Source organism: Ovis canadensis, chromosome 20, assembly GCF_042477335.2.
Source record: "Ovis canadensis isolate MfBH-ARS-UI-01 breed Bighorn chromosome 20, ARS-UI_OviCan_v2, whole genome shotgun sequence".
Classification (NCBI taxonomy): Eukaryota; Metazoa; Chordata; class Mammalia; order Artiodactyla; family Bovidae; genus Ovis; species Ovis canadensis.
In genome coordinates, this window is record NC_091264.1 from 52,590,382 (window position 1) to 52,599,440 (window position 9,059).

Below are 9,059 nucleotides of genomic sequence, written 5' to 3' on the forward strand. Positions count from 1 at the left end.
GGGAGAAAGAAAAAAGTTATGTACTTGTCAGTCTTTAAAATCATACACGTTCACAAACACTCATGTACACACACTTACATGGAGCAATTTTATTGCATAGCTTTTTAAAAGTAATACCAGAATAAATATAAATGATCAATTTTTAATGCAAAAATTAAAACCGCTTACACACTGCAGTTCTGTGGAGCCTTTCATCCAAGCATATGTCAATGTTTCTTTTAGGCTACATTCTTATAAAAAGATACGGGATTCCTAGGTGGCACTAATGGTAAAGGACCCAGCTCCCAATGTGGGTTACGTAAGAGCCATGGGTTCGATCCCTGAGTCATGGGTTCGATCCCTGAGTAGGGAAGATCCTTGGAGGAGGGCATGGCAACCCACTCCAGTATTCTTGCCTGGAGAATCCCCATGGACAGAGGAGCCTGGCGGGCCATAGTCCATGGGGTCGCTGAGAGTCGGATATGACTGAAGTGACTTAGCATGCATCCATGTTATAAAAGATAAGCTTTACATTAAAGGAAAAATAACTGTGCTAAAGTAATAGTCTATTATTGAACAGTCCGCAGTAATTAATTTAGAGTTTCAGGATGTTTTGAATCATCCTTCATTATGTTTATATTATCCCCAAAGCTGAAAAATCACATTTTTTTCCTATCCATTTCCCTTCATTCTGGTTTACCTTATTGATTCCTCCCACGTGTTCAAAGTGAAAGTGAAATGCCCGTGACTCCTGAGGTGTGTTTGAACCAGCATCATCACTGCTGTCCTTACCGTTCCAAAGCACTGCCATCTTTTGCAGGCGACGGTTGTGAGGTGAGATGACTTTGGGGTGAGATGGCTAGATCTCAGCACCACGCCTGTGGTGCTAGGATGTGCCTAGGATGCACCATGTCTGCATCCTGTGTGCCAACAGAAATGAGTGGATTCTGGAAGGTAGACCGCTAAGCATTCAAAACCCTCCAACTACCACTGCCTCAAGTTGCTTGGAGGATTGAGGCAGTGGTAACTGGCATCTTAATCTACATTAATGTTTTTTAAGCTTCTTTTCTCTACTTCACATAACCTGTTTCCACAGACCAACAGTTGGTTGCAAATTATTGCAGATATGCAATAATACATTTAGAAGTATTCCTCTTAGTAAAATTGTGTGTACATACAGAATTATACCCTCACATATTTGAATATATGCTTATATCAACACTGTAGTTTTTAGGTACCGGATGAGGCATTTTCTGAGATAGTCGAAACAAGTTTCTGGAAGGCAAATTTTAAAAAAATTAAGAATTACGTGAATGTGTCCATTTTAACCATATCAGTTTCATCAAGGAACAACTTCTGCGAAATAATTCCCCAAAAGTTCCTCACAGAGTCAACGGACGGAAGCAATTGTCTCTATTTTCTTTTTAATCTTTAGTATGGAGACATAGAAATATTTTCTGATCATCATCTTTCAAAGCAGGTTTTCACCAATAGAACTGGAATCCGGTTCAAGGAAACACTGAGAAGCTCAAACCTCCCCAATCCCCATCATGAGAGATCGTGTGTATTACTTGATTTTCTAAAGTGACAAGACATACATTAAAAAAATATATATTTCTCTTATTGTTACATTTCAGGCACGTTTACTGTTAGCTGCTTGGCTTCATTATGTATCATAGTCTGAATCTACAAATCAAGTATAATTAGACTTAGCGAACTGATTGGATTTCTAATTAAGCTACATTGGAGACAATGCACAATCAGTAAATACTCTGACTAGGTACATTTTAAAGAGCAACTCTTGGGCTTTTTGCTGATGACTAGACACCAGTGTCATTAAATTTGTTGGTGGCAAGCAAATTTTAAAGCTAAAATAGAGGCAATTAGTAAAGATCTTGAAATATTTAATCACGTTTGTCCAATTAGTGTGCAATTAGGCAGTGGTGTGGCGTGGGACAGGCATTCTGCTTCCGTGCTTGGTGCAGAAGGATCCCTTTGAAATTTTGCTGTTTAGTTTATTGATATATAAAAAGGAAGTTATGGTTGTAATTTCCAATTTAAAAAAAATACTGTGCAGATGGTCTGACTATATATTTAACAATGTTAAACAAATCCAAACAAGGGAAGCATGTTACCTGAAATTACACAGCTGTGATCTGTGAATAAGCTCTGGATCATGGTAGATTACAGCTGTGCTTATCTCGATCCTTGAAACCGCCAGGCATTTCTGGAGAAATTGGGAAGCTGATAAGCTCGCCCAACAGGTCTTAGAATGATTGGTAGCTCCTTACTTGACCAGAGGCACCCTTCCTGGTTGGTTAGCTTAGCTTCTAGCTCAGCACCTCTGAGTTAAATCTGATGAAGAGGGAGAGATGGGAAGAGATCCTATAAGAAGTTGACTTGGGAGGTATCGGTAAGCTGGACAGCAATGTTATAATTCCTGGTGTTCCCATTGCAAACCAACAACTCCTGTCTACTCAGCAATACCCTTAGGAAGGGGCCATGTTAGTGGGAGGTTTGGTATGCCCACTGCAAAAGAAAAGAAGGATGTCCCTTGTTTTAAACACTTAATTTGCATTGCTGTATGCTGTGCTTAGTCAGTTGTATCCAACTCTTTGCGACCCCATGGACTGCAGCCCGCAAGGCTCCTCTGTCCCTGGGGATTCTCCAGGCAAGAATACTGACGCGGGTTGCCATGCCCTCCTCCAGGGGATCTTCCCAACTCAGGGTTTGAACCTAGGTCTCCCACATTTCAAGTAGATTCTATATCGACTGAGCCACCAGGGAAACATAATTTGCGTTGCCCTACCACCAAACTTTTTAGTTTTGCAGGAAAGCAAAGGGCGTTTTCCTGACATCCTTATTTGGATAATCTCTGAAAAGGCAATAACCATTTCTCTTTTAAGACAAGGTTATGGAAAGGTCACAAGGCCATTTTCGTCTCAGGCGGCCAATCAAGGAGGGTTAACTGACCTCAAAGATCCTGAAAAGTGTCATTCCATGAAGCTGCCAGATAAGACGATGAGATGACGGTAAGAGAAAGCAAGGAACATAAACGGTGGGAAGGGGTCATTGGGGGTAGGAAGAAGAGGGGATTCGAGGGAGTGGAAGGAGGTACTAAGGGCTCCCCAACCTCCAGGATCTAATGTCTGATGATGAGGTGGAGCTGATGCAGTAATAATAGAAATAAAGTGCACGGTAAGTGTGGTGCACTTGAATCATCCCAAAAGCATCTCCCTCACCACCCTGTTTGTGGAAAAACTGTCTTCCACGAATCTGGTCCCTGGTGCCAATAAGGTTATGGACTGCCGATGTACTAAGAACTCATTATATACTCAGGTATCCTGTGGAATTTGCTTGAGACAAAGGAATGTCTTCCATTGTCTTCTGGGATATTGACTTCATGCTCGGTCAGATGTAACCGAGGAAATGAAAAAATGTTTATAGACAAATAAGTTTGTCTGTCTAAATCCTGGTAACATAGTAGGGTAAAATATGTTGAATCTCAGGAATCTAAGGAAGGGTTTCTGGACGTAGACCCAGTTCTCCGAGGTGCACCAACATTTCATGTTACCATACGTAAGGATACTCTGTTTGGCTTCACTTGGAAGCCAGTGAGAGGAAAACCCCCCAGGTACCTACAAATGTAAAGGGAAGAGTTCAAAAGAAAAGCAAAAGAAAAACTGTCCTTGAAAAAAACTAACGAGTGAATTTATGTGGAGGCTGGGATTAGAGTCCATAGAATACATGACCTTATAATAGGTTTACTGGGAATTTAATTTAGGAAGCCTTTATCATATTTACTTACACATCTACCTTCTTTCTCTAATTCTGAAGGCATTTTTTTTCTTTTTAACTTTCTGAAAGCAGGTTACAATTATCATAAGTCAAAGCCAGACATTTGGAAAGCTTTGAGTATAATTAAATTTTATACTGAGATTTAATTACATTCTTAATTAAATTCTATATTTAGAATTTTCATAAATGTGTAATTCTAAATATAGTGAATTCTAAATTAAAAAATTTAGAACATCAGTGAATATATTAGCGATGGATTACATGTCTATTGCATTGGCCGTAAAGTTTGTTTGGGTTTTTCCATAGAATGCTATGAAAAACCCAAAAGAACCTTTCGGCCAGCCCAGTATCTTGGTCTAACATGAGCAGGAGAGAGATTCTAGACGCAAGACGTCTGCTGCTGTGCATGGTCGCAGACCAGTCTTGAGGGATAATGTACACTCGGCCACCTAAGCTGGTGAGGTAAGGAAGATTATGTTGATTTTTACAAAGATGTGGCAGAATGGTACTCGAGCGAGCTGGACAAGGCAAGTGATTTGGGGCTTTGCATAGTCCTTCTTTGCTTTGCGGTCTTTCTGCACTATTCCCTGTGCTCTCCCCTCAGGGTCTCCATGTTTCTCACTGGGCTTTTTCCATGCCCCACTCTTACATCCTGCCCTTGGAAAGCTTTCTGGATAGGACTGACCACATTTAGCAAATAAAAGTATGGGATGCCCTGGTAAATTTGAATTTCAGATAAGCCATGAATAATTTTTGTAGCATGAATATACCCATATATTACATGGAATATACTTATTCTAAAAATTATCCGCTTATCTGAAACTCAAATTTAGCCAGGAGACTTGTATTCAAGAGCTGTCATAGCTCAGTCAGTAAAGAATCTGCCTGCAGTGCAGGAGACCTGGGTTCAATCCCTGAGTCAGGAAGATCCCCTGGAGAAGGAAATGGCAATTCACTCTTGCCTGGAAAATCCCAGGTACAGAGGAGCCTGGTGGGCTACAGTCCATGGGATCACAAGAGTCAGACACCACTTAGTGACTAAACTACCTTGTATTCAATCTGGACCACATTCACATTAAGATATAGGTAATTAAGAAAAGCATCATCTTTCACCCAATGACAAGTCTTTTTTGGTGTCAATCAGAAACTTAAGTGATAAGTGAATAGCCTAATATTGAAATTTTAAGCATCCATTAAGGTACTGATTTTCAATATTGGTTGCATATTGTAGCCACCTGGGGAGTTTTTAAAAACTTAGGCTAAAACCCTAAATAATTAAATCAAAATCTCCAAGGATGAAACCCAGGCATCAGTATTGTTTCAAGTTCCCTAGTGACTCCAAGGTACAGCCAAGTTTATAAACTATTGAACTAAGGAAGGTATTCTAAACTAAGATTGCACATGAGAACCACTAGGAATTAAAAGGAAGAAAAGTGCTTATGCCTGGACTCCAACGCCAGAGGTTCTGACTTACCTGGTATTAGCGGGGGTCTGGCATCCATAGTTTTTAAATCTCCCTGTGAGATAATCACTGAGTCAGAAAATATGCAAAAGGGTCTTTTGATGAGCAATGGGTCATCCTAGCACTTTAGAAATCACACCAGAGTCCTTACATGCCCATATATAAAACTATACGAGATATTTGGTTTCTGGGGAAAAAGATCCCATAGAGATTCAAATTTGGCTGCTACCCAGTGTAAATCAGGGTCCTTTTTTTTTTTTTTTTTTTTTTTTTTTTACCATGGCCCACATCATGCGAGATCTTAGTTCCCAGACCAGGAATTGAACCCATACTCTCTACACTGAAAGCATGGAGTCTTTACCACTGGACCGCAGGAAGGTCCCAATCAAGGTCATATGTTCAGGGAACATTTAGGATGCCCCTGACAGTTGCCTTGGGGAAAAAAATCAGATGTGACTGTACAGTATTGAAGGCAATTAAAAAAAAAGAAGAAGAATAAAATAAACTATATCCTGCTGGGCCAGATGGGTAGATGAAGGAGTTGCCATGGAATAAATGACTATCAGGACATCTAGATGATCAAAGCTAGGAAGAGGCTACACACACACACACACACACACATACACACACACACACACACACTACACACACAACAATTTAGAGTCAGATGGGAATGATAAGAAACATTCATTGAAGGCACGTTAAGGTTAGCTTGGTGGGAGATATTTTTGTTTCATTTGTGCAGGAAATGGCAACCCACTCCAGTACTCTTGGCCTGGAAAATTCCATGGATGGAGGAGCCTGGTAGGCTACAGTCCATGGGGTCACAAAGAGTTGAACACGACTGAGCAACTTCGCTTCACTTCTTCATTTTTGCCACAAACCAAAACAAACCCTGAGGATTTGATGTGTGTCAGTGACAAGCAGCAACTAGTCACTCCTAGTGACTGAACTCATACTAGCATATGCTGTTGAGCAAACTGACTCTAGACAGTTGATAGACATCGGCTCCGCATCATTCATGACCCAATGTGCCCTTACAGCAAAACGCATTTGTCCATCCATCATAGACTGTGTGGTTCAGAAAATGGAAATTCCTTCGAGGCACTGGCCCTGACAAGAGAGTGAAAAGTGAAAGTGTGTGTTGCTCAGTTGTGTCCGACTGTTTGCAACACCATGGACTGTAGCCTGCCAGGCTCTTCTGTCCATGGAATTCTCTAGGCCAAGAATACTGGAGTCGGTTGCCATTCCCCTCTCCAAGGGATCTTCCTGACCCAGGGATCAAACCCAGGTCTCCCTTATTGCAGGCAGACTCCTTGTCATCTGAGCTACCTGGGAAGCCCTGACGAGAGAGAAGCTAAGCTAACAACAGTTTGGGTTGAGGTCAGATGCGGGGGAAAACCTAGGGCATGCACCAAAGTCCCCTAAGAAGACGAGTGTGAGCAGATCCGATAGACAATAGGAGAGGCTTACCCCGAAGTGAGGGGCTTCCCTGGTGGCACAGTGGCAAAGGACCTACCTGCCAATGCAGAAGATGCAAGAGAGGCAGGTTCGATCCCAGGGTCAGGAAGATCCTCTGGAGTAGGAAATGGCAACCCAATCTAAGTATTCTTGACTGGGAAATCCTGTGGACAGAGGAGCCTATCGGGCTGCAGGCAGTAGGGTCGCAAAGAGTCAAACATGACTGATGAGCACACCAATGTGAGTGCAAGTGTGTGTGTATGTTGAGGATGATTGCAGGTGGAGGGCCAGCAGGAGGTGAAGAGCAGGCCAAACAAGAAAAAATTGGAAATGTATGCTAAAATTCCAGAGGAAGTTGCTGGGCAGCTTTCTGCTGAATCAGAGCCTCCTTCCAGTCCTGGTGAGCCTCCTCTGAGAGCATGGTCTTACTGCCAGATCCAGATGTGGGTCTAGAGGGGCACCAGGCTGGCTGGCAACACTGGCCTTGGATAGAGTCTTTTTGAATAATATCAGTTGCCTTGTTCAGGTGGCCTTGAGTGGAAAAGCACCCTCTTGCCAATGAAGGAGACATAAGAGACATGGGTTCCATCCCTGGGTTGGGAAGATCCCCTAGAGAAGGGAATGGCTACCCACTCCAGTATTCTTGCCTGGAAAATCCCATGGACAGAGGAGCCTGGCAGGCTACAGCCCATGGGGTTGCAAAGAATCAGACCCAACTGAATTGACTTAGCACACACCTCCCATACACGCAGAAGCAGCAGCCCTCAGGCCCATGTTCTGTACCATGTGACCCCCACTGTCTCACAGCTAACTGGGACAGGTGTAGGTGTCCTACCGCAGAGCAGAAAACTCTCAGGTTGGACAGCGCCTATACCTCTGTTCAGAAAAAAATTCAAACCCAATCAGATTTTCCCTCTTGGAAATACAAACAAAGACACTGTAACAAATATGTTCAATTGGTGGGAAGGGGGACTATTTGGCATCGAGTTGGGATAGGAGAGGCCATGGTGGGTAGTGTTTAAGGGGACTGGAAACCTTCATGAGGCAAAGGCAGCCAGTAATAGGAAAGAGAGAGCGAGAGATCTGGCAGAGAGATGCGGAGAAAAGACAAGAGACGTGGACAGAAAGAGATGATACTGCCCTTGAAAGGAAGAGAAGCTAATCGCTGCAGCCTCATGGATTTCTAGAGTTTTGCAGTTCATGGTCCAGTTCCAATCTGTGGACATCCTCCCAACAGCACTGTCCCCTTTCCTTGTACTCTGAATGGGTCTCTGTTGCCCTACCCACAAGTACCCAACTAAAACAGAAGGGCACAACACAGTTTGTAGTCTTCAGTGGAAAAAAGAGCTACTAGGCAACAGGCACGGAGAAGGCGATGGCACCCCATTCCAGTACTCTTGCCTGGAAAATCCCATGGACAGAGGAGCCTGGTGGGCTGCCGTCTATGGGGTCGCACAGAGTCGGACATGACTGAAGCAACTTAGCAGCAGCAGCAGCAGGCAACAAGCACATGGGAACCGCCCCTTGTCAACACCCTTAAGGAGTCACCAGAGGACAGGACAGGTGTTCTCTACTTCAGACCCTCCCCCTCTCCTCCCACCTCCGCCCCTCCCCCACACCCCCCAAATCCTCCTGGCTTGGGAATGTTCCACCAGCTTTCTCCAAGCTTCCAACTAGAAGTGGCTATAATTTGTAATCTCACAACAATATTTTAAGCCATTGCTCTTTTCAGCCCCAGTCCCGAGTAGAACACCCATCTTGATGATCTTAGTAGCTGCAGAGCTGTCACTTAGGTTGACAGGAAAAAAGAATCTGTCCCCTTGGACTTACCCTGTCTGTGCCTCATGTTTCTCATTTGTAAAATGGGGACTGCAACCAGAATTATGAGAAATTAAATGAACTAACACACGCAAAGCATTTAGGAGAGCATCCAGGAAATATTAAACTCTATGTCCAACACCGACTGGATGGACATGGGTTTGGGTGGACTCTGGGAGTTGGTGATGGACAGGCAGGCCTGGCGTGCTGCAGTTCATGGGGTTGCAAAGAGTCAGACACGACTGAGCGACAGAACTGAACTGAACTGAACTGAACTGAACACAAGCAATGGTGTTCTCCATTCCCTTACGCTCTTGGGGGCCTTCCATTCTTGCCATAAACTCTCCTGTTGTTTTGCGGCGCAGTGGTGTCTGACTCATTGGAACCCCACGGACCCTAGCCCGTCAGGGTTCTCTGTCCACCGGATTCTCCAGGCAAGAATACTGGAGTGGGTTGCCATGTCCTCCTCCTGGGGATCTTCCAGACAGGGATCAGACCCTCGTCTCCTGCATCTCCTGCATCGGTTTCTTTACCACTGTGC